A 26,993-nucleotide genomic window follows, 5' to 3' on the forward strand; every position below is an offset into this window, starting at 1 on the left:
GATCAAATCATATATATTTAGACTACTAAATAAAAAAAAAAAAAAAAAAAAAAAAGTGATTTTACAGTGAGTTTTATGTACAGCATTGGAGAAGTTAATAAGGGTATGTCAGATTAAAACAACATTGAAACAGCTTGCCCAGAGAAATAGTGTAATCTTCACAGCTTTCAAGTATTGAGTAGACAAAATCCTGACCTAGTGGTAATGACATTCCGTTTTGAACAAAGGGTGGACCAGATGACCTCCAAAAGTCTTTTCCAACAAATATATTAACAGTTCTATGCAATTTCTAGAAATTTATATTACTATACTAATGAAATGTACAAACTAAGGAAACTTTTTCAGGGTCTCAATTTGCAGCTAATTACCAAAGGAATAATCAGACCACATTATGTAATTCAAAGAAATGAGTTCCTTTAGTATGAAAAACTGTGAATAGAGCTTTAAAATTCCACTTTCAAAAATCAGATTAGACCCAAATAGTTCTATTGCAGACATCCTACAGACTACATGAGACAATTTTACATCTCAAAACTCCCAGTAATTCCAAACAGATAAGCACACAGGAGCTCAAATGGAGAAAAAATTTTAAGAGATTATTAAGAAAAAAAATATATTTTTACTTCTATTTTATTTTTATTGTGTGTTTCTTCAACCTGAAATGGCAAACAGTAATCTGTGGAATGACAGCAGATAAAAGTACATTATTTAAACCTACTCGATTTTATTATTTTATCTGTATCTTTTACACAGATCTTTCCAACAATATGCCCATATGTTTTTTCGAGACACTATCAAGTATCTTACTGTTTTTTTTTTTTTCTATATAGCTTTTGCATTAATGGGAAAAGAGTTACATTTGCGTTTTATTACCTTATTCGGTAAAGTAGAGTGAATCTAGTTGTTTCATCCACATGGAAGATGTGATTTGGGGGATACCAAATTCTCTCTGTTTTACTCATGAGTGCGAACATGTTATGATACACTGGCATGATACCTGAACAAAGAACAGAGAAATAAACATTTGTAAGGAACCATTTTTACACAGAAACAGCCTTTTTWAAAAAAAAWWTTTTTGCATGCTAGCAGTAGCAATTTGACAAATTCTCGAATTATTCACTGTGCTGCTCTGTCACTGGCAGTACCATTGCAACCAGCACCCTATAAAGTGCAGGTCATTTTTGTCAATCTATTTTCTCATTCTTCCTTTATGTTCTCTTACTAAAAACTGTATTCACCTGCTATCCTATACTTTATGCTTAGATTACCAAATTTTCTCAGAATGGCATTTAATGCAATAGGCACTCAACCTCCTTGTTTAATTAAGAAATAGCAGTGAAGAACAGTGCATTGTCTTTACTTACTTTTTCCAAAAACAGATCCAGGCCTTGATCTTATGTTTTTATACTGAAGGAAATTTAAATGCAAAGTAATACAAAGAAAATCATCACGACTAGGACAACCACACGCCATCTACACTTCATTAGCTCAGTTAAGGACAAAATAAACAAGTACTGTTAACTACACAAAACTGGAAAATAATTTTCCCAAAACAATTCAGAATTGTTTTAACAAGAACTAACAACCAGATCTACTCAATCACAAACTACAGAAATCAATTTGTTGTATTTGGAAGGACATTTCCTGTCTTCTGTGTTTCGTTGTAAAGAACTATAATATCAAAGAAACTAAGATGTATTCTAACACTTTAAAGGAAAATAACATTTCTCACCTCGTTTCCTTCCCCTCTGTTATAGTAAATGTTGTCACTATAGAAGATAAGTGGGTCAATATGATTCAAAACAACTACCTGAACGAGCAATATGAAACATGAGCCTTATTTATGTAGCTTTGTAACACAGAACTAACTGAATTTTCTGCAAAAGGAATATATGAAAAATAGTTAAGTCCAACTATGTTTAACTGCTGTTAAAAAATATTCAGAGCAATAGCTGAGAACACTAAGGAAAAAGATTCCTTAGTTTCATCTTGGTTAATCAAGGATACAGAAAGCATAAACACAGAGAAGGAACACAGAACTGTTCTGGCACAAAAACACTGTTCAAAAGTCTGTCAGAGAAATTAAAGAGATTTAAAAAAAAAAGCATTAAAAACAGAGAGATAAGGAAATTGACAAAACAGAGGCTCCAAGTTTAAACACACTCATAATTTCAAAAAGTAGGCATTTGATGGAACTTAAAGAGAATATTTAACATACAAAGTAATGTTGTTCAGAGCTCAGGCACTAATAGAAACATATTTAGTCAGAACAAAAAAGTTCCAACTGAGATGCAAAAAGGATCACTATCAGTATAGCAAGCGAAGTGTAGAGTAAGCCTGCCCTGCAAACTAAGACATAACTGCAATCTGTACACATAGCAGTTAAAGCATATGAGTTCAGGCATCCAAAGGATTTCCCAAGAAACTGAAGACCACACCACTATAGCTGTGTTGAAATCACGACCCAGCTAAGCTACTTTAAAGTGAATTCAGTTATCATTACATCAATTTCAGTGACATCACCAAACTGCAGAACATACATCCCTCCAAAACAGAATAGATGACATACAATTAAATTCTCCTCCTTAAGTGAAAATGAGTAACATAATCTATTACAGAAGCTGCAAGAACAGCTTAATACAGCTAAAAATCTGACTAAAACGGAATATAGTAAAGGCAATACATAGTAAATTTATCTCTGAAAATATATCCTGCAATAGGAGTGAAATCTAAGTAAATGAAGATTGTATGTTCCAAGGAAAATACTTTCTTCCAGTGCTCTCTTAGTGCCATGAAAAACAATACAGAAGATACATTCAAATCCAAAGCTTGCAGAAACTGGGAATGCTTAACAAGGAAACTTAAGAAAATAAGAAACCCTTTGTTAAAACCATCTAAAAAACTTTCATATATTTATAAAATAAATATTCACCTTGATTCCTTAATCAAGTTTAGCATTTTGCCTCTGTCCTAACTCTTTTATTTCTGTCCAGACTTTCTGAGGAACAATTTGGGTTCAAAACAGTGGTTTTACACCTCACATGGCACAGTATGATGCTATTCTGCCTTCCTTCTTCATTTCACCCATTTTCCTCTCTATAAAGTAGAGAAGGGTGAGCCATAAAAAAACTTGATGTTTTCACTGTATGCTCTCAAGAAGATATCTCTGTACACAGGGATGGTTTTAAACAAATGAATTGAAGAATAATTTTGAAAAGAAGCTAAGATGGGGTGGTGTAAGGCCCATAGTCCACAGGATGTGACCTTAAGACTTTAAGAATGTGAAGTCCATGAGTATACTGAAAGGAAGTCAAGGAATACAAAAAGAAATACAATATATATAAAACATGCATACACTGGAATTTGTCACTGTCATGAAAGCTAATGGTAACTGTATTTTACATAGAAATAAAACAAAAATGTAACACACTCAGAAAGAAAAACCATTCTGTTACTTTTACAACCCCCCCCCCCCCCAAAAAAAAAAAAAAGACTGTGATTTCAGTCTTTTGGATTGCTGAAAAAACTTTTTAACAAAATCATCTATTGAGCTTGAATTTATTTGAGAAAACAGAACAGCAGATAAAAGTGGCTAACAAATTCTGTATTTTGAAGGAGCTTTACAGAATCAGAGAAGCAGTCAGACTGTTTCCTATTTTAAGGCAGAATCAGCTTTATCCCTGCTAGCACCTGTTTTTCTTAATGATTTCCAACAGCGAGAACTCCACAATCAGCCTTAGCATTACATGCCAATGGGTCAACATCATGTGACTGACGAGTACGTTCATACTCAAAACATGGACACAGTCACGAGTGGAGAGCAGAGCTGCTGCAGGACCTAAGGACTCTAAGGGAGGAACACTATCAACTCTTCAGCAGCACCAGAGTTTTAATTTGCTTTGTGTTTCCTGGTTGCAGGTACAGTCTGAGAGAGGACAGATGCCACAGTACTGGAGCATGCTACAGTGTTGTGTATCCATGAGATGGAAATGCTGAAATTTGGAAAATGGGTTAAAGGCATAAGACTTGACAGCATGGAAGGATGAACTGCAACCATTGACAAACTGTATTAAAACTTCTTATACTTGAAGAGGGAAGGAGATACTAGTCTAGTCTACACATCAAACAATAAGACAAGCAATAAAATGTGACACTCAGGGTAGGTCATAATGAAACAAAACCRTGTTTATGTTAAAGCAGGCAAGATACTTTTATTTTTCACTCATATAATTCAGCTGAAGGAATAAATCAATGCAGTGTTATCTTAGAAATTAAAAGAAAATTATTAATGATTCTGGTAAGTTACATTTTATAAATGGCTTTTTTAACTGACTCCACAGGATTGAACAGATTTTGTAACTATCTGGTCTGTTGATTAAAATGCTAAAACCATTTACAAGAATATTTTACTGCAAATTACTGGTACAGAATAATTGCACCAACACAGTATACTAAACATACTTACTTTCTGGATAAAAGTACATACATCCAAAATTTAAATTCAAAGACTTGAGATGTCCCAAGAAAACTGTATCTGATCAGCCCATTCTGCAACAAAACTCATGTCATGCTTTTTTATTCTACCTACCAATTTTTAAAAACAGCTTTACAAATTCTTTAAAAATTTTTATTTTGAGTTAAACTGAACCTATGAACAAACACTTTACACTGTTATATAAATAATTCCCTTGTAAAATATTACACCAGGTCTGCTTTATCCCTGTCTCACAGCACCTCTAGTAGCTCCCCCAAACCATTACCACTGCTTCCATTCAAATGGCCTTAATTGCTTGGTATTTCTGTAAAACGAACTCATGCTCCCTAAAACCAATTTAAAGTAGTAATTTCATTTACGATTACTTTGAGGGAAAGAAGAAAAAGAAAGGATTTAAGATTATGATTTGGAAAACGAATCTCAGACAGTAAATTTCAAAGACCTATTACAATGATTCTACTACCTCTAAAACTGTTCCTGATCTGTTATGTTTCATTTTCATGGTTAGTTCCTCTGAGATCATTTTCCCTCTCAGGCTGAAATCAAAGACTTCTCTTGTTCCTAGTGTTATCTTCAAAAATTGTTACTCAGTAGTCTGTTACATGGCACTGCTAGCGAAGTCCATGATAATGAATATTCACATAAACCTTAATTTCAAGATACTTCGTTTATTATGGTATTTCAAGTTAGAAAATTTGATTTCTCATTTTGTGTTCAGTTTCCTATATAAATCTGAACAACCTGCAAGAAATTTTCTACTTACTGTAGCTCCTTTACAAAAAATAGGAAGTTGCTTTACATAATGTGAGGAATGGTTTAACTTCTGCTTGTCTCAAACTGGCATGCAATGACAGAATAATATTTATACAGACTGACAGTTATATAGCCAATACATACTATATACAACAGATGTAAAGCCAAATCAGCATACACTGGAAACCCATTAATTGTTTGAAATATGTAAAAGGTATGCCATATTTTCTGTAGGACTGGTAACACTAGACTAGATCCAACCCTGCTTACAAAAACAAGTATCACACACAAATAACACACACACAGTCATACCTCTATACAACTAATACTGCCAGAGACCAACAATTGCTCAAATCACAGAGGAAGTTCATTGAAAACTACCAAATTTGTTGTATTTTGGACATTTCTACGACCTGAACTGCCCTCTTCTTATTAAATATTCTGATTCATAGCAAATTCGTTAAAGAATTTTGGCAACATAAACACTGTTTGACAGCACTGGCTTTGCTCTCTACGTGCTCTGCCTTACAAAACCTCCCAGAAAACAAAAGTCATAATAACTAGTACCTTGTGATTCAAGCACTAATACCTCTTAAGGAAGGAAACAAAAACTTCCAGTCATTTCAGCCTTCTTCATCAATTCAGAAGGAAATGAGGTCATAAATCCTTTTGAAAAACAGGTTGCGTAATGCTGCCATAATAGCTACCAGGTAGAAAACAGCCTCCAGAAGAGTTTCTCTGCTTTGGTTCTATATTGATAAAGCCTCAACATGATAGAACGTTTTCATAGGAGATATAGAATTAAGTACAAAATCACTGCAAATAGAATTTACAAATCCTGATGAAGAATGATGAAATAAAAGAAACAAAGATAAGAACTGCTCACTAGGAAGGATCATCCACATAGAATTATTCTGAAAACAGTCAAGGAGCTAGGAACTAGCTATAGGTACAAAACAGGAGCTGCTACCCCAAAAAAGCAGAAGCCCTGAGAGGGATTGGTGAGATCACAGAAAACAAGCAACATCATATCACAGCAAGCACATCTTCAAATGATGTAGCAGGAAACAGGACTAACTGGATTCCTGGATTAGTTGGAATAGGATTCTCTATGTTTGTGACATAGGTTAGAAGAATATTACACACAGCCTGGCCTGTGCGTTTTCCTGTGAAACTGGAGATGGTACAGAAGACGGTCAAAAGAATTAAAACTATTAAGACAGCTGAGCTGAAAAAAAAAATCAATCAATTTAAGCTTTATCAAAAAAGGAAAGAAAAAGACTTAAAAACAATCTAGTTACAGTATACGTCTCCCTAGAGCTGGTGATGAGGAAAGGAAGAAAAAATATAACTTGAACTGAAATGGCTGGAAGCTGAAGCAAGGCAAACTCTAGTTAGAAACAAGGAAGAAAAAGGAGAGACAAGCAATAACCACAGAAACAGCTAATCAAGTATTCAAGGAATTTATTTTCCTATTGAATTCAAACTAGATTGGGAGCTTCTTTTGAAGATGAGCTTTAACTAACAGAAAAGTACATTCATTACAAGAATAACTGAAAAAAATTGTAATCAGATGTCTTGTTATTCATTTTAATTAGACTCTGCAAGGCCTAAAGAATTCCAAGGAACAACAGCTCTTAACCCAGAAGAATCTTTGTGAAACTAGCCCATGCTCAAACTACCAACTCAGATTACACAACTTACTAACAGTTATTATGAGACATTCCATAGCACAGAAAAAACTGGTAGAGCCCCCAAAAGATTTAAATCATTAAGAGGTTACGTAAGCAACAGTTCACAATGAAATAGCAAAAAACAAACAAAAAAAACCCAAAAGGATAAGGTGGTTAAACATAACAAAATACTAAGTACAGTCAGAGTCAGCAGCTTCATATTTGTGGCTCACTGGAAAAGTAGTAATTGGAATTACAGACCCCTTCAACTTCATTTGCACCTGTAATGAGGCACTTGAAGTCAAAAGACAAACCTAGCCTTGTACTACTGACAGTCTAAAAATCTCTAAAATCAGAGATACAGACAGTGTGCATGCATGCATGCGTGCTTAGAGTGAAAAGGTAGTTACTTTAATATCCAGAATTTATTGGGATTATTTATTGGGACTAATGTATTTTTCTTCCAAAATTCCTGAATGATGAATTCAGCATACTTCCGCATTAAAAAAAAAGGGGGGGGGGAAGTGCACAAAATGCATTTTTGAATCATTTTACTACAGGTTGCAGCTTCTGGGCAAATATAAGCATTCCTAGATGTAAACAGGAAAGCATCTTTTAATTTCCTACCCTGTTATATTTACTCATTTTATTTCAATGAGTCAACAAGTTGACGCTACACAATTGTCAGGACTAATGTTTTGCAGAGTTGCACTATAATATAATTCTAATGCTTTCAAGCTCCAGCTGTAATTTAACCATCCAAACTACATCTCAGGTCAGCAAAAGAAAGCTTCCAGATAAATGACAGTGTACTTTTAAACCACTTGAAAGAGATAGCAGCCACCTGACTCTAACCTCATCCTCAAAATACTTTTGACAGGAACAGTTTTGTAGCCTGCTGCTCTCCAACCACTTCTGACACTAGAAAGACACTGGAGAGATTACATTTTCAATCAAAATGCTACTAGGAAATTCACTAGGAAAAATCATTATGTATACACTTACCACAAGCTTTACAAGCAACGGCACAGATCTCTTCTGCAACATATTCTCCAGCTGGAAATTGCAGGTAATCGTCTCCTGTCTTCCCAGGGGAATGATAAAGGCGCACTTGAAGCAATGGTTCAGTCTGCTTGGGTGCACTGGTATTCCCAAGGATGTCACCGTTTTGGTGGATAGTAGAAGTGGCTGTGCCTTCCATGTTTGTCATTGTAAGACAGGCCATTGTTGGTTTGGGTTCTGTTCAGAGCATTTGCCTAGAAGAAACGTAAGGAGTACTCCTTGACTAATTGTATTTGGTTTTACTTGTAATAGTCTCATCTAATGATAGTACTGTTCTGATGCATGGAAAACATGAACGCCTACTAACTGAGGGCTAGAGAATAGCTTAGAAGGTTTAGTGGAAGTGAGTTTCATTTTGACTTACTATATAGTCTAACTATACTATATTAGGACTATACTATATAGTCCTAACTCAGAAAAGTAACTATGACAGAAAAATAAAGGTAGTCCAACTGGATCATCTATTATCTTTCACTGAATTGTATACATTACAGGCACACCTGAGTAGCTGAAACATGCTAGTTAAACTGTGATGGCAAAAATACTCTTTTAAATGATACCTGTGCAACTCATTATAATCCCAGTTTAAGATAAAAGATCGTGCTAAGAACATACAAGACAAAATAACTACCCAGATCACAAATTGGCACTGATAAAGGGGAAAAAAGGGTAGGAATATCACCTTTCAGTTGTGCTTTACTCTTAGGCAGACACTTAAAATAAAACATGACATGTCAACTGAGAGAAGATTCAAAATGAACAAGTAGACATGACAAGTCTTCCTATCTACAGTAGATTCAAAACAAGACGACCTCCTCTCAGGCTAATCACATAACTCTACTTCCTAGTAACTCAAACTAAAAATACTGTCTCATAAACATAATCAAAAAGAGATGAATAACTTTATACAAAACCACTGATATGTTTGGTAAGCGTAAAAAAGAAACGAGATTGACAGTATATCCCAAAGGCCARTATTTGCTCTGTTGCGACTCCATTGTAATTTTAATCAGTATAATCTATGCTTATGGTAAAAGCTTTGATCACAACCTATAAGCCTTGCTTTCATTAAAACCATATACTAAATAGCTACCACTTGGAATTCAATTAGCTACATCTAATAATAGCTAGAAGAGCTATAAACAAGTTGATAGTCAAAGATTAGATTTATAAATGTTACCTACTGTTTTAAATAGGTAAACRAGTATTTCATTCTTGAAGCATAATTTACAACAGCTTCAGTTTATACTGAATTATAATATTTTATCATAAAACAGCTGTTTGGAACACGATTTTTAAATTTTCTGTTCACGATTACAATATCCAAGGAAAGGATGAGTGTATGATTACACATTCATGTGGGCCTAAGATACTCCACAGAATCAGAACACAAAAATTAGTCATCTTTTGTTGAATTAAATATCTTAAAGGAGGAAGACTTAATTTAATGAGCTACACTACAGATAAAAATATCCAGTTACACATAAAAGAAAACTACAGTACCTTCACGGTAATTCTGAAAAAAAGAGTCACCATCACCACAAGAAAAGTATATAATTTTAATTCCTAAATTGAAGCAACACAAAAGCCAGTATATCACAGAAGTTGAAATCTGCATTTCAATGTGCAAGTATCACTCACTGAATGAATGCCTACTTGTGCCTGATCCATAGAACATATGGGTCCTCAGGGTCTCAGCCAAATACCTCAAAATGTACAGATTTGTGCTTTCCACTGCAAAAGCAGCACACTAGTAGCAAGTCAATGCTCAATAAAGGGGGGAGAGTAGGAGGGAGAGCGGGCCTTCTCTTGAGCCATTAAGAAAATCATATTTCTTAGAAGAAAATAACCATTATATCCCTAAAAACATCACCATACTTAAAAGGTATTTTAGTTCCTCTTTGTCAACAATATGCAAGGCAGTAATGTTTGTGTCATTCTCCTTTAATTAGCATAGCAGTTTTCTAAAATACTACAATAATAATCCTCTATTGGAAGTACACCTTTACTTCTGCTACTATCGAATTGACAGATCCTTCCATTTCATTTATATTACAAGATATAATGTTATTTCTATAGAATGCTAAATGGAAATACTGCTGTCATGCTCCCAGTTTTATACAATAACCTGAAAACCTGGCCAATTTCAAATGAACTAAAAAGCCCTGAAAACTACATGCCTGTTTCTGGCTCTCCTTCCCAGATTTTGCATCTCTGGGGACAGACTTGCCAATTCCAAAAAAAAAAAAAAGCTAGCACTGCCTCCTTATTTCTACATGAGGGGGGAAAACAAACAAAAGAAACAACTTGCTTAATCATATCTAAGAATGTGAAATCGAATATGTACAAAGTATAGTCAAAAATGTAAATACTCTACTTTATTCTCTTTGTTGCTTTAATTCTAAGGGTTCCATTAAATAACAGCATGTGAACAATCTCCAGAGAGACAATCCGTATATTCACATCATCACTTCAATTTAAACTGTTTTCAAGTTTCAACATTGTCTTTTATGMCAAAGTGCAGATGAAGCAGACAGGTAAAGCAGACAGCAAGTAATGAAATCTCCCTGAATCAGCTTCTTCACAGAAAAAGAAAAAATACACCTTCTAGGCATTGATCTTATAAAGGAAACAGTTCTACTACTAAGGGTCAAAAGAGCTATATGTGTGCAGTAACTGAAACACGTGGTTCCTATTCACAGGAAAGTGGTGTGAAAGAGCAATTCCTATCAACTGAATTGCTTTCACCTGTGTTTCTTAAGCGATAAGCCACCAACTGGACATTGTCATTTTCCCTCTCTTTGCTCCATTGAGAGATCATTGCTTCAGCCCAGAAACATGAAACATGGCAAAAGAAATATTTGTTCAGCTTTTTTAACAGTTAGAATTCGAGGCTACATTTTAAGTAGTTCTGGAGACATTAGCCAGCCTGTTAGCAGAATATAACTTGAGTATCATTTTTTAGGATATGCGTAACAGACTGGTTATCACACTGTCGTATAAAAGAATTTATGTTTGTATAAAGTATTTTTATAGCTGGTATAACAGATTTAATATACATAAATACAACTTTTCTAGGTAAGCTCTTGACAGTACCAGGAAAGTATGGTTTCTCAAACAGCAGCAATGTACCAAGCYCACATACAGCTGGAAGTAGATGTTTGAAATATAATAATCAAGTTAAAAATGGCTTGTCTATTCATATACAACAGGAATATATTACCTAAAATTTGGAAGGTATATAAATGTTAATGATTTAGAGATTCAAGTTGCTAACCATACAAGACTCGATTCTGGAACAGAAGAACAGTGACCTGATCCAACAGGATAATTTTGATATTCCTGATCAGAATAATATTCCAAATTTGAGTTTGAAAGATCAGCATAATCATTCCTCACACTGCTCTAAGTCACCAGCATCCACAATTCAATATGTTTACCTGCAGTTCTCTATTCCTCTTTGTAACACCAACTCCACTAACTGAGAACCTATGTTATTTATTCTTATGCATAGCTGCAATGATTCATATTATTGTTTTATTCCTACCAGGCAGAAATTAGTTAACTAGTCTGAAACTACTACTGATATAGTAAATCTCATCAAATGTTTTTTTTCATATGCCCTCAACACCAGGATCAGAAGTCACACAACTTCGAAAATACACCTTTGAAGGTTCAAAATCAGAGCATTCTCTCACTACAAATAAATTCCTTGGTTGCTGATTACCTTTAATCACTTAAGAAAGCTCTGTATTAAACAAGAGGTACACAAGAGATGAAGTCTTTTAAATAAGCACATCACAAGTCACTCACTTGCTGCCGCTTTCACAGGAGGCCAAATAAAGTACACATACAGGTGGAACATAACCTATATGTAATAAAAACACACTAATATAAAAAGATAAGCTGATGGCTGTGAACAATACATAATAGATCATTATTTAACACTACACTACTCCATTGACTATTCATTAAAATCTATGTTTAGCTTCAGATGAAGTGATCCCCTCCTATTTCTTCTGTCTATATTCCTACTGTCTTTTTTCAAATACACTCTGTCTTCTCGGTTSTAGTAAGGAGTGCTCCCCAGTTCTAGCAAGATATGAAATGGACACCTGATCTGAAGTATAATTCTCTATTCTTTTGCACTCACCATGTCCTTTTCTTTCATTATTTAAGTATTTAAAAGTATCTTTAAGTATTTAAAAGTAATAAATATCTTTTACTACATGAACTATTTGACATACTGTATGTGTAAATATGGCATCAGTTTAAGAAAATTGTTGGTATTACACAAAAAAAGGAGAAATGATAAGGAGAAAAAATTACATAAAGCAAGAGATGGTATGTTCACTTCATTTAGTAACACTTCCTTTAGCCAAAACAATCAATTCTAACCTAATTGAAAATTGATAGTAGCTACTCCTTTCAATTCAGTTGAAAATTAACAAGTGCTTTGGTGTTAACCAGTAACATGGAAGACAAGGGCACATTTACCATTGCCTTTTTTGCACATGTCTGCAGTTGCAAGAAACACCATTTGAAAGAAAGCATTTAAGCACAACAGCCGCTTTCTGCATCAGTAAAAATAGATAAAGTTCCATATTGTGACTCTCCAGACATAGGAAAGAGCCTCATAAAGAAGCAAAAGTGAATTTTAACACTGACTAGAAGAAAAAATAAAAATGCATYGAAAGATTAAAAGGGGCAGAATTCAGAATGGGAGTACTCTGCAAATTTTGGATTGATGTCTCTCCAGATAGAAATCTTTTCCGACAGGAGAGAACAGGAAGCCAACGCAACAATTTCTTCAAAAAAAAATCTCTCTAGTGAGCCTCTCATCAATATCCGAAGAAAAAAGAACCTATCTCAGTGAGCAGTAAATTCAGCTTCTCTCGCTCTGGAAATCAAACTGTTTCAAAAATGATTAGTGTTTTTCTCCTTGCAGTATCAGCTTTGGACAACACCAGTTTTGCCTTGTTTGGACAGCTGTGGACTTTGTGTGCACCTCCAGGGATGCCCCTTTAATTGCTGTCTAGTCAGCCAATGAAGATAGCACCCACTATGCGAGTTCTCCAGACCTATATTAAAATACAAAAGAAAACTGCTGAGGGAAGAGCAGTCTACTGCTGTCCGAGTATGCAGATCTGACAGCATGAACTTCAAGTGAAGAAGCACAGAATCGCTGCTTATTCATGCATGTTCAGGGTGGAAGGTATTTCTGGGTATTCTAAATTATTTTCTGGTTTAAAAGGGCCATTCCATTCTCCACTGAATCTTTCCCTTCATCTCATTCACAACTGCCTTGCATTCATAACTCCCTGTCAGACTTTTGACTTTGAGCAGAAGCATGTGAAGATTCACCTGACTGCAGCGAATTGTGTACCTTTTCCACAAACGCCAGATCAATTGCACAACACTGTTGTTAGTTATACAAGACAGCTGCCAATAAACAGATGGAACAAACCAGGTTTATCTAAGAACTCAAGTCCCTTCCACTCTCTGGGTAGCAGTGCCCAGTGGAATGAGGCAACATTTTGAATGTTGCAACACTTTGAATGATGATAAGCTCAGTGGCATTGCAGTGTGCATTTCAAATGCAACAGTTGCATAAAGCAGCCTAATATCTAGCCTATCATACTTCATATGCCAAATAGAAAAATGGCCACTTGCTTATGAGAGAACAGGTCACAGTCTGGGACAAAAACCGAAGAAATTCAGAGAGGAAAACCTGGTTTATTGTGGCTATCATGACATCTTAAAAAGAAAACTGAAGCACATTTTCTGCACAAATCCACAGATCTTCCTATTAAAAATAGGTTCAGCACCAAAGTCTTACAAAAATACTCACTTTGCACACTTCTAGACTGATTAAGTTTTATCTGACACAACTTGCTCTAGCAGCAGACAATTCCTAAGATTCTCACCTATATTTCTGTGTTTCTGGCAGCATACCAYCTTGCTAGCAACCTTGTTTTCCCATTTGCTTTCCTTCTATTTACTCAAATCTAAGTCAGTTTGTATTTCTGGCAGCTGCAGGAATTTAAATGCCCAATTCTAAAACAAATTTAAGAGTCTAATTAGACTCAGTTATGATGAATTTCTACATCATCTATCCAATTGCCATAATTTGCAAAGAATACAACACAGAGGAGATTCTACAGTCTGAAACAATCACTTCTCAGTAGGCTTTTACAATTCCTTCGAACACAATTAGTAGATCTATTGTGGCTATGTCACTGAGCACCTTTAATATTCATTCTACAAGCAAGTGATGGGGAAGATCAAATTAGCCTTTTCTATTCACAAGTAAGACTTGTATATATAGACTGTCTCCCTGTCATTGTCAGGACAGCTTGTATAAAAACCTACAAAAATGTACACAATTTCCGTCTGCTTGTACACACACCCTTCCTCCAAAGAGTTTGGAAGATCTTGATCACTAAAGCCTTCCCAAGTTATGGTATGTATGTAGGTAGACAAGAGGCTAGAAATATCTCACAAGAAACATCCTATCAGGTTTCTCATTGGTAAGCACTAATGGGAGAGTATCAGTAGGTGCTAAAGAATAATATGGGTCTTCTCATAAAAAACACAGTTCCTTTTATCTCTAAAAGGATTGGAATAAGAAGAAAAGTCAGTCAACAGTTTCTCACTTCTGACTGTATTGGTCAGTTTGTTGTTTTACACTTAGTATTTTTATCCAAAACATCTTCAGGGTCCAGTTTCAATACGCAGCCTGAAAAAGAACAACTAAGATCTGTTATGATACACATCCAGCATGTCCTATTGTACTACAAAAACTTTTTTAAAAAAACTTGAAAACAAAACAATAGCAGATCTATTGCACACGCAATATGCAGTAACCCTCACATTTCTTTCATGTTCATAATCTGATTCTTTTCTGAGACACAAAGGTAAAAATACAAGAAACCAAATGCATACATGTTTTTGATAGGCAAAAGTAGTTTCTTTAAAGGAATAGTGTGTGCAGAAGTGCCACTGCTCCTTGAAGGATGGACCAGAGACTCTTAAAAGCATTTGTTCAGTCTGAACACACTAAATCACTAGCTTGTACTTCTCACACAAAAAAACATAGCAAGAGATACACATCTTTAAACACAAATTCACCAGAAAATGTTTCTCTTACTAATTCTACCAAAGTCATAGTGTGCCGCAATACCTTTAAAAGTGCTCAAGCAATCTGGAAAACCCAAGAACTCTCTTCTAATACATTTTTGTTTTTGAGGGATCTAAAACTTGTCTTGCTGTGAGGTCAAGTCACAGACACAGGAGAAAAGACTACTCATACTAAAAGCAAGTACAGAAATTTATATGACTTTGAATTTTCCTGTTTAGTCAGCTGTACATTAATATCAGAGAAGGATTTTTATAGATCAAGATTTCAATGCACATAGTTACAAGCAGATGCAGAAAGAAGATGACAGATCTCTACCTTATCAATGACAAAACATGTGCTAAAAAAACCTGAGGAAATGGAGATAACATTTGCTTACAGTTTTTACTTGGCAAACCACTGTCTACATCAGCAATTCAGTAGCGTCCATGAACTTTTGCATAAGGAAAGAGTCATGTTCCCAGCCTGGTCCAGTAATATGAACAAACCAACCAGAGAGAAGCAGTGAGTATAAGGATTTGAATTTTTTCATTCCAAATAGAAATCTCATTCTTTTTATTTCTAAGTTCTGCATAAGAGAATGAAGCCCTTACCCTAGCTTATTCCAGGAAGAAAGCAATCTTTGGGTGCTGTCTGGAAAGCTGAATGAACAATAGATCCTAGAAACTTGTTCTTCACAGTAGCCTGCCAAGTCGGTAAATTGCCAGAAAAGCAATCAAATCAGAAACCTGCCGACAGGAACAGCTCTGCCTAAGTTCCATCAGAACTTTGGCAAAAGTTGGTCTGTATCTGCAAAACATTTCTGTTTCACCATGCTGATAAATTTCAACAAGACAGTATTTCATCAGAAAATTTCCAAGCAATTCTAATGGTTGCCCAATTGTTTTGGCTGCGTTTGTCTCCCCAGACAGAGTGATCTGAGTCCATTCAGAGCCACCATTATCCGCACAGCTTTATATGCACAGAGGACACAGGAGCAGTAGCCACAATAGGTCAGAGAGACCTTTTGCAGGAAGTATGTGAAAAATGACTTCAATTTCCCATGATTCCCTTATACAAGTCTCTCAAATTCTTCTAAACAATGCAATAAAAGATGACCGTAGCAAATTTAAGATAGGAATGAGCAGGTCAGTCTGCACATACTTGTTGGCAATTGAAGGGAGGAAAGACCTCCAAAACATTCTCAACATTTCATTTTTTTCTTACAAATAAAGTCTAGTACATACAGGAACTAAGTGATAATTTCACAGGTACGGTGTATTGTGCTAGCTTTTCTGTTGCATAAACTATACAAAAAAAATGAATTCTGCTCAAAAGCTCAGATCATGGAATAAGGGCTAAATAGAGTACAAGTCTCAATCTGATTCTTTGATTTCTTTCAAAAAGATAAAAAAAATAAATTGCTGATGCTTTTGTGTACACTGAGCAAATTCTTTCTCTGTAAGTCCACCCCAAGTACACTCAAAGTTAAAATAGCTTGCTGGCTACCAGCCTCATTCTGCCTAGCAGCTTTTAATTATAAAATACAAGGGACCACTGTCCTACACAGAAYAGTTGAAGTATAGGCTTCTACGTAATAAAAACTTCCAATGAATTACCAAGAAATTAAGAGAAAATGAAAAATAACAACAGAAAAACCCATCCCACACATTTCAAAGTGGGGGAAAAAAATACTCTGATTCATCACAGGAACAGAAAAAAAAAATATTCTTCTACAAAATGTCATTTTTGTTGAGAACAGTTTAGGGAAAAACCCTTCAATCTTCACTAGAGGACACACAAGACAGTTACAGCTACATTCACAGTTTATAATAAATACTGAAAGTGCAAAAGAAAGCAAAAAGTGTAAAGGCAGCAGTAGCAAGTACTCTGTCAGATTTCTTGGATATTTTAAGCACTGTAAGATTCCTACTTCTAGTCAGATCAGATACAGTGGGAAGATGATACTGTAAGATATTTCTGAAGAAAACTAGCTGTCCTTTTGTAAAGTATAATTCCCATCTCATAACTGAAAAGGAATTTGTCAAAACATGAACCAAGAGTAGTTACTATAGTGCTGTGCTGCCAAAGAATAGCATCAATAGTTAGAAAGCAAATGCCAGTTTAGTAAATGCTGTCAAGAACCAAGCAAGCTACAGTAGCCCTCAGAAGTCAYATATGCTTCACGTTGCAATCTGAGAAAGCTGAACAGTGGTACAGCAGACATTAATTGTATTGCAATGGAAAAGGTTTCAAAATTGTTACTCCTTCCCAGTCTTTGAAGGCCTGTCCTTTCCCTGTGCAGATAGAGGGTTCTCAGCTAAATGTCTGCTCTCAAAAGAAACAGAACATCCAAGACCCACCACTTGCAGTAGTTTGGCACTTTTGAATCGCATCAGACTTTCAATACATTCTTTTTTCTCTCCAGTTACTGGAGTGCTCTGGAGTTCTACATCTACAAAAAAAAMCCTGTCTTCTGTGCAAACAACATAGTTTTATCAAGTAGAATTGTATCCTGGTAGGGAAAAAAAATAAAAAATAAAGTTTCTCTTTCTTCACAGAAGATACAGCATTTCCTCACATCAAACCGCTCCTTCAAGAAAATAGGTCATAACTCTTTCCAACCTCCATTGGCTATTAGGATAAACTGACTAATTTGCAGCTGTTCAGTAACCTTTCCCAAACCTAGATTTTAAAAAGTTAAACCCTTGCAGACTTTCCTTCTGAATTCTATCATCTCCTTTTTCTTGCCCTCTTATCTCACTTCCCCAGTGTGGCCACTTCCCTCCTCAGAGGTTAGTGAAACTACTGCCTCTAAAGTAACTGTCATATGTGTTTACATAGTGAATAGAAATTCACATGGGCTAAGAGCTGTAATTTCTTCAGGTGAATTAAGAGCAGAGCATTATTTGGGTGCAGGGGGAAGGGCCATAACACTGCTATCCTCTTGTAGGCAAGTAGGAGGTACATAGAAGAAAGAACAAAAGAGAAAAGATGGAAAAGTGTCCAAAAAGGTTTAAAACAAGGTTTAAGGGGCTCTTTTTCTTCCTGTTCCATGCTTCTCTGCAGAGCTGGCTATATGAAGAAGTGTTCAGCTTCAAGAATCAGGAGATTATGATTGAGATTACTATCCTCTATCAAACTTCTAAATCTCTATTTTTCAGAGCAAAAGTATAACTTTACAGACTACAAACTTTACCATAGAGGGTAAAAATATCACAGAGAATATCATCCCTACCATCTTTTCTGCTTAGAGACTGGAAAGCAAAAAGATTTTCTTTACAAAACTATACATATAAAATTTCTTTACAGCTGTTCCCATCGTTGTTTCTTCTTCGGAGTTTCCTACTTTTCCATTTTTGGCACCTGACAGTGAATCCTGAGATGGTGTCATCAAAAAAAGTGGAAGTTCTGGATGAATTAAACTAGCCTCTTATTTGTATATGCAGTCCCAATTTTTGTAATATTGGAAGAGAATCTGAAATCACGTGCTTCACCAAATTAGCCTTTTTCAGAAAATAAAAATTGTCAGAACGTAAACAGGATAACCTTGAAGTCAGAGTGAATCAGCAATCTCTACACAACAGCCAATAGCAAGAATCCGGTGTCTTCTCTGGGCTCTCTAGAAGCCTACATCTTCAGTCTACCATGCTTTTTCAACTTCTCTTAATTACTTCAGTTTAGAAATTACATATCAATAGGCCAGACTTGATGAAAATTCCATGCATGAATTCCCTCCACAAAGCGTTTTTATTACTGTGGAAAAGTGCTTAAAGTTTCAAGTCTTATAGGAGAAACAAAGTAAGTTTTTTTACAATGACGTAGCAGTTACAGTAACTTGGAAAGTGATTAACTTTGAATTTTGTTTATAGAAAAGACAATTCTACATAACACAATCTAAATATGATTTTTACAATTTTATTTAGCTTTCTTTGGTATTGCAGCAATAGCTAAAACTGTAGTCAAGGTTAGAGCTCACTGTACTAAGTAATCCATTTAGCAAAAACCTTGTCCTTTAAAACAAACAAAAACCAAGCACTTCCCCCAACTTTCGTATTATATAGATTCAATACGGCTACAAATGGATGAAAATATGCATGAACTACATTACACTTAAATCATTCTAAAACCTTGTGCAGGTTACATAACATGATACAAGTGAATACAAAAAACAAATACACTCCCCCCCAAACACACACACACGATATTCAAGGCACAATTTAATGAGACAGTGCCACAGAAGTATTTGAAAGTAAATGATCTCCATAAACAAAATAATTTAATTACTAGTATTTTTAAAATCAACCCTTCTAAGTGCATATAAGTTCAAAAACCTATCCAATAATGATTTAGAGTTCAATTGTACAATATATTAATATTGCAGTTTCTGTTATTCCTCAATAGAATGGCTGAAGTATGTTAAAAAAGGAATAATTTTTTTAAATACTATTTTAATGCTTTATATTGTTGAATAATTTAAGGTAGCAATGTTGACAATTTTACCTTTCCAATTCAGGAAAATGCACTTGCTTGATAGTTTATTTAATGCTTCCTTAATCATCAATGGCCTGAGAGCCCTTCACTTGTTCCCTATCTGAAATACCAGCCAGCTTTCACAAAGATACAGCACTACATGCTTTGCCAAGATCATGTTATCTCTATAAACACAGATTGTCAGAAAAAAATGGAATCCAAAAAAACAGAACTCTGAAAGTAAACAAAAGTTTGTCATAAAAATATGCTGTTCCTGGAGATTATGCAAAATTCTTATCAAAATGAACAACTTTTTTAAAATAAAGTGTAAAAGTATACTTAGGACAATCCTATCTTCTAAATGTAACATTTCAAATATTTGGTGTTGGTGGGTTTTTTCCCTTTTTCTTTTCTTTTTTCTTTTCTTTAAGACAGCTTTTTCAACTGAGTCAAATGCTCATTTTATGTATCCAGTATTTACGGATGATTGTTTAGTGCAAGACTAATCTTTTCAATTTTACGCTTTGCTTCTAAGAGAGAACAAGATATTTCTGTATAAGATCAATTTATGAAGAACTCCCTATGTTCATTTTGCTTATATTCCTAAATTCTGAAATAAGAGCAACACAAAGCTGTCTTCTTGACTCTTAGTACTATATGCTAAAAAAGACAGTAAGGTTACTGCAGAGAGCAATAGCCTAATAATTCTTTACTACTAATTCAAAAAGGTCCAGCAGACCACTTAACATGAAATCAAGAGGGAAGAAAAAAAAAAGAAGAAAAAAAAAAAGAAGAAGAAGAAGAAGAAGAAGAAGGAAAAGCAAATTATTATTTAAGCAGAGGTAATTACAGCCTGTATAGTATACAATAGCAGAAGATTGAAGATATATAAATAGGTATTAGAAACACAACAATTTTCTTTATTTCAGAAATAAGAACATCAGACTACTGGAACAAGCAGCCAAGAAAGCAGCAGATTCTAGATTTCTTGATTTTAAAACATCATGAGTAGATGTACTCTTGAAAAAACACACTTTAGATAAATCGCAGTTAATGGATATTGCGCAGGAGGAAAGTTGAAACCTAACAGGTCTATGAAATACAGAAGATCAGATAGGATGATATAATGTTCTTTTCTGGATTTCAAAATGTATCTTTAAAGATTGTGCTATTATCAGTTCCTTTACAAGAAGGCATTGTAATGTAAAGTTGAAACATCTCTAGCATGACTGTATTTTTTAAGCCAATAATTTTTTTTATAACAAAATTACATTACAAAATTTCCACTGAACAAATTAAATTATTCAGCTATTTTTAAAAAAGCTTATCTGATGCTAGAAAATAAAAAGAAAATTAAAATCATCAATTCTTTAGGTACATATTTCAAAGTCTAGTACTAGCTTTGCCTCTGGGCTCTTAACTTCAGAGCTTCCATCTGTATGTCAATGACTGACAACAAGCTCACATTACTCCCAAGAAAATTCTTCAAATGTACCCATTGAGTAATTTGAACCAATACACATCAGTTTTTCCTGCTGAACTCCAAACCAGAAACCATATTCTTTTAATCATCTTGCCTGAAGGTGGTATTTTCCCACAAACAGCCATTCTACAATGGCAATGTAATCTCTTCAAAACTGAGGATACTTCAGTCTCTAAGTAACAGAACAAGACTGACTTCTTTCTAGATCAAATTCATGAATCACTTTAAGTAACTTTTCAGAATCTATTTACATATTTATATTTAGCTTTAATTCAACTCTCTTAAACTATGAATATTAAGGAAAGAGCTATTGCAAAGGAGTAGACTTTTATGGACTTCAAAAACCACACCTCAAAATAAAAAAGGACTAAGAATTACAAACTAATAGTTTAACATGTGGCTAATGGACAAATGACAAAAAACAAGCTGTATTAGTAACAATTATGTTACTAATAACATCATTAAAATAATAACAATAACAACAACAATTACTAAAAACCCACAGCTAGCTCAAGGAAAAAGGCCAGTTAAAAGTAATTGTATTCAGTAAAACAGAATACAGCAAGAAGCTGTATTACTTTTAGTTAGATTAATTAGAACTACAGCTAAAAATACAAGTGAAATACACTGTCTTACAGTTTTCTTTTTAACTTACCAACTGCACAGAAAAATCTGTGTCTCCAGAACTAGTCTGGAAATCAGCTGAACTAGTCACTTTAAGAGGTTTTTGCACACATGGTTTCACATATAAAACAAATTGCAGAGATGTACTGAAATTAAGTAGGAATTTTACAATTGATCAAGATTTCCCCTCTCTTTATGCATTCTGTGAGCTTCTGAGGATCTACCCTGCACAAGCAATGAATGCATTTATTAAATGTACACTCCAATTAGCAAGCTGAATCCTATTAAAATCCTAAGCAGATACTGAAAGTATTTGAAAGGATCTCTTCTGACCAACCATTTCATTTTCTAAAAATGGGTATCGTTCTACCTGCTCATACTCTTAATATTTACCATGTCTGGTCATCTACCAGTAAATGATAATTCAAAGGGATTTTTTTTTCTTCAACAGCACGTAGAAAGGACTTCGACCGCTAGTACATGCAAGAAACAGTCCACCCACACCTAGATCCAAACCAAACAACAAGATATTTGTCTGCCAATTCATCAAATTATAGCTGAATCAAGTTTCATTTTCTTAAACCAAACAAGAGAGTGCACAGTGCAATTACACATAGTGCAATTACATCCCTCTGAGCAGCATACATATTTTTTAGATAGAGACAACATTTTTGCTACTGAATTTATTTAAAAATAAACAAAATCCACCAAAACAGCTCTGTTGTAGATGATAGAACAAACTTCTAATAGTGATAAGTTTATCACCAACGTCATCACATTACTTCCACTATTCCAGACAATGTTTGGTAATTTGCATAATTCCATAACTAACACAATAATTTCCATATTTTTAGTCTGCACTGCACTTCAGCACCAGAGTAATTTTTCACAGTGCTTCAGAGAAAACATTATCATCTTTCTTATTTTCTAGATATAACAGAAGCACAAAAGAGTCTAAACTATTTGCTTAAGTTCACACTGTGAAGCACCAGTAGGTCAGACCAACATAATTTCTTGAATATAATTCCTTGTTTCTCAATGTATTTAATGTACCAAATTATGTTATTTTCTACTGAAAGAATGAACTAACTCATAATTCCTTTCAAGGAAGGTAAATAGATGAAAGATTAAGTAACAAGATCTCTCAAGCACAAAGGAAGTGCTGTTGAAATCTCCGATCTGCTTAAACATTGCAAAACAAAATCCATTTTAAAATTCAACTCTTACCACAAGTTTTGCCATAAGCAGAATGTCAGTTTCATTTTTTAGTTTTAACATGTAGAAGAAAACTCTGAGGGGAAAGAAAAAGAATCCTCCTACTCCCAAAAAACACTGAGCTTGACACCAGCAGCACGTTTTAAAAACAAAACACAAAAGCATCAAGAGGAAAAGATGAGAGAGATTTAACACACATCTTGAGGTAAGGTACACCACAAGATGATTCTACCATCTGCTTTCAGGATTTCCCTTCACAATTACACTTCATGTATTTTTCACTTTACTGAACTCTAGCAACTGCAACACTGCCACAATCATCTTTGTCACAGGTATGTCTGTGAGTGCCTGATAGGTCACCACGATACTGCTCATGCCTTCAACAGAAATAGGATTCTTAGTGGCTCTGCAGTACTGACCCAGTCTAATTGCCTTTAGCATGTAGATGTGTTGCCTCTGCATCATTCCAAACATTACAAAAATGAGGTCACAGAAATTGGACTTGGTTATTTTTCCATCCCCACTCAGGGCCAATACTGAGGGGTTCTAAAAGAAATCAAATTCATCTCCTTTAGCTTTTTCCACTTTAAACTATTCATAAACAGTATCACCATTTAACCCTCGACCACATCAGTCTGCTGGCATGATCAGTATATGTCACCACTACCATATGTAAGGACATTACATGCTGGGACAGATCCTGACAGGCACTTCAGAAAGTCTCAGTCAGAACTACAAGAGGTGGTATGCTCTGTCTGTCAATTTCTTTCTGATAAAAGGAGTTATGGTAGTTCAATAACTGTCATAATCCATAATGGCTGTTATCAAAATAACGTATGAAATAGCACAGCAGAAGGGAGTTCTCCTTTGCACTTTAACAGCTACATGCTATTGTTGACAGCAAGACAGCATAATAAAGGAAAGGATTCATCCTCTGGTGAAGGATTCCTTTTCAGCTGATGTGGAGTCTTTCTGAAACCCCTACTATCCACCTTTCTGACTACCTCCTGTTAAGCAATATGCAGCACCTCACAGCACCTGAGTCGCATCCAAAGATTTCTGCCCATTTTATGTGTCGTGGCTGCTCTCTGACAGAAAAGAGGCTAGAAATGGATAACACAGACAAAGCCTTTTGGCAAAAAGTGAGAGAATTGAGAGAGAAAACAGGATGAGACGACAGATACCAGAAGTTGACAGTTATAGCAGAATAATAGATCTTCTACAGATAAACATTTAAGAATCCTTGTTATACATGTTGACTCTAAATCCAAATGTTGCTTGAGCAGCCCCCAAACTTGAATCATTTGAATAAAGTTGTGTGTTCAAAGGGATGTATTAATACGGCAAGTTTGAGCCCAGAGGTCTGAAGTTTCTTCACCTCTTTTCCCATCCTCCCTCCAAAAGCTTTTCCAGTGGAAAGAAATTCTTTTCTTCCCTCTTACTTCCACATCCACAACTGAGAATAGAACCTGCTTCCAATTTCACCCCAAATCGTCTCAGTCGTATAGTATTTACTCCACCTTATTTAATGCTGTTTGAGAAAAGTGGATCCCTAGATAGGCGTAAAGCTCAATGCACATTAAGTAAACAGATGATCACGTATCAGCAGATGTATAAAAACCCAGCAGATCAGAATCTACATGATCTCAGGAGGTAAAAAATGTATTTGTAATAGCTACTGAATAAGATCAAAAGTCTGGATCCAGTCCGATGCCTGGAAAAATACACTGAAAGAGGAAGGAAATTAAGGCATCTTGCCACAATCAGTTTCTGCTGAAGTGTTCTGTTTTTTAACCTTCTGAAATGTAACTGAATATAAATGAAAATGTAGGAAGAAACTCTCTACTGCTGAGAAGAAAATACCTTCTCATGATGATTTTTTTTGCTGGGTGCAGTGTTAGCCATCAGAGGAATGAGATACTTTATAATGGGAGAGGAGAGAAGAAAAGGCAGGAGCCTTAGTTCAAGTGCAAGATGGAGACAGCTCACTACAAGCATCATACTTGGCAGAGAAATCAAGAAAACTGGGAAAAAAGTTAACATCAGTTCCACTTTCTCTCCTGTACCTCTACACTGCTGTCTAGCTATATAAAGCTCTTTCCTTGCTCTCTTATCTGAGGGTATATCAGTCTCTTCTACCCATGTCCCAGACTCACCCAAGAGAACTGGTAAGTATTCATCTTTTCAGCAGAGATCCCTCCCCAGCTTGCTAACATTCTGCAAGTTCTGCCTGGCATGCCCAGGCAAATAGATCTATATACTACATCTGTATATATAAGGATCACATCCCATAACAGAGTAACAAGCTTATTAATCTTCCATTCCAATGGTGTCTAAATCATAGCTACCTGTAAGTAGAAAAAAGAAGCGGGATGAGCTACCTCTAAAATACACAGTTTGGGGGGAGGTAGGAATTATGACTTTAATCTTCACCAAATACTTATTTTATTCTTCCACCACTCTCTAAGCAGTATTTACTCACTTCTTAAAAAATAGATGCTGGAAAAAATGACAAAGGAGGATTTGATCGTGTTGTAGATCCTCAGAGAATGGTGATTAGGGTCTCTATGCCAAAGATTTCTGTGATCTCTGCTTCTCTAAAAATGGGGAGTAAGTGGCCTTAACAGCCTTTCAGGTGTCTCCCAATTACAAATGCCACCTTCTTGTAGCTGACATTCCTAATCCTTGTTTCTGATAAAGGTAAAAAAAATGAGATGTATAAAATCATATTTGAGATAGAAAATAAGGCCAGGAAAGACTTTCACGAGAAAAGCAAGCCTTCAGAAGCTCCTTCTGGGTGAAAAACATGAGAAGGCTTGAGCAGTCTCTCAACAAAGCCCTTGAACAAGACTAAATTAATACAGATCTCCAAATTGCCTTTTGAGCCTTCACACTGGTATTCGCACTTCACAAAATAATGATGCTGCCTGCTATTCCTCAAATAATTGACATACAATGTGGCACAAGAGGACAAACTATGCACATCCCCAGAGAGAGAACAAGGGGCGTTTGGACTCCCTACTATTGAAAAATGCTACCTGTCAGAGAGACCTCTGGTTTTACTGAATGTAACCAGAACTGTGAATATTTGCAGCAAAGTATTCCTCCTGGACAATAAAGCAGTTCTAAACCCTGTAGTTCCAGCCAGATTCTTCATGATCTGCCACACTCAAACAAAAATAAGAGATGTAGAACTAGCTGCGCTGTTCTCATACCACCTAGGATGCACAGTGTGCCAAACTGAAAGTGATTACAATCATCTGGTTTTTCCTTAAATCCATACAAAATAGAACAGAACTGAACAAATGGTTTGGCATAGTCCACCAGTTCACACATGAGATTTTCATAGCTGAATAGTGAACTATTCAATTTGCCCTGTTTCTTGGCAATCTGTCTGCTCAGATAGACCAGTTTTGCTTCTTCTTGGATACAAGGAATTACATGGTTTCCCCAGAGCTTTTAAAGTGACCACTTTAAATATAAACAGACTTGGTGTGCTAAGTATTCCAGTGATACTACACAGATGTTTGAAAAGGTTGACAGAACATATTAACATCAATCAATCACTCCTTTCTTGAGACAAAGAGACATACAATCTGTTCTATGAATTTCAGTGGTCTACTTCTTGGTGGTCTTCTAAAGAGATAGTAAGTCACCTCCCAGACAGGTTTTGGAGCAGCTTGCCATTTCCTGGTTTCTTGCCACAGGACTACTACTATGGTTTGTTGTTGTTGTTGTTTCTTCTTGTAACATGACTCGAGAGGATTCAGTATCCTACAAAAGTCAAATAGGTCCAAGCGCAGACTGAAGAGAAACTTGAACAGTACTTCAAGTGAGGGCAATACATTAGCTGATCCTCACCTGCCAATGTTAAATTGAAATTGGTCTTTCTACAACGTGATTCCTCAGCCATGCTRTTCATTCAGGTTTAAGAGTGGTTGTCAGCTTCAAAACACAGCAAACTGGATGGTATACATTTTTTTGTCCATTGAAGCGACTGTCAAAGTTAATTAAATTAAAAAAAAAAAAGAGGAGCAAGCCACTAGCCATTTCTCAAATACTAACTTGCCTCTCAACTGGTTTCTTTCTATGAAATAC

General features: G+C 35.3%; 1 long non-coding RNA gene across 4 annotated transcripts; it reads right to left on the reverse strand.

The window, feature by feature from the left end:
- Nucleotides 1-844: 844 nt before the first annotated feature.
- Nucleotides 845-24,427, reverse strand: LOC146588214 (uncharacterized). 4 transcript variants are annotated; one of them, XR_014897468.1, is made up of 4 exons: nucleotides 24,338-24,427; nucleotides 11,797-11,851; nucleotides 7,927-8,177; nucleotides 845-997 (listed from the first exon to the last, which is right to left on the reverse strand). It is a non-coding gene; the product is annotated as an uncharacterized LOC146588214 (long non-coding RNA). The 4 variants fall into 4 exon arrangements; XR_014897470.1 differs by lacking the exon at nucleotides 24,338-24,427 and adding an exon at nucleotides 17,464-17,605; XR_014897469.1 differs by lacking the exon at nucleotides 24,338-24,427 and adding an exon at nucleotides 15,167-15,283.
- Nucleotides 24,428-26,993: the final 2,566 nt, after the last annotated feature.

This window comes from Rhea americana, unplaced genomic scaffold (assembly GCF_003343005.1).
Source record: "Rhea americana isolate MKP2758 unplaced genomic scaffold, rheAme1 scaffold_530, whole genome shotgun sequence".
Classification (NCBI taxonomy): Eukaryota; Metazoa; Chordata; class Aves; order Rheiformes; family Rheidae; genus Rhea; species Rhea americana.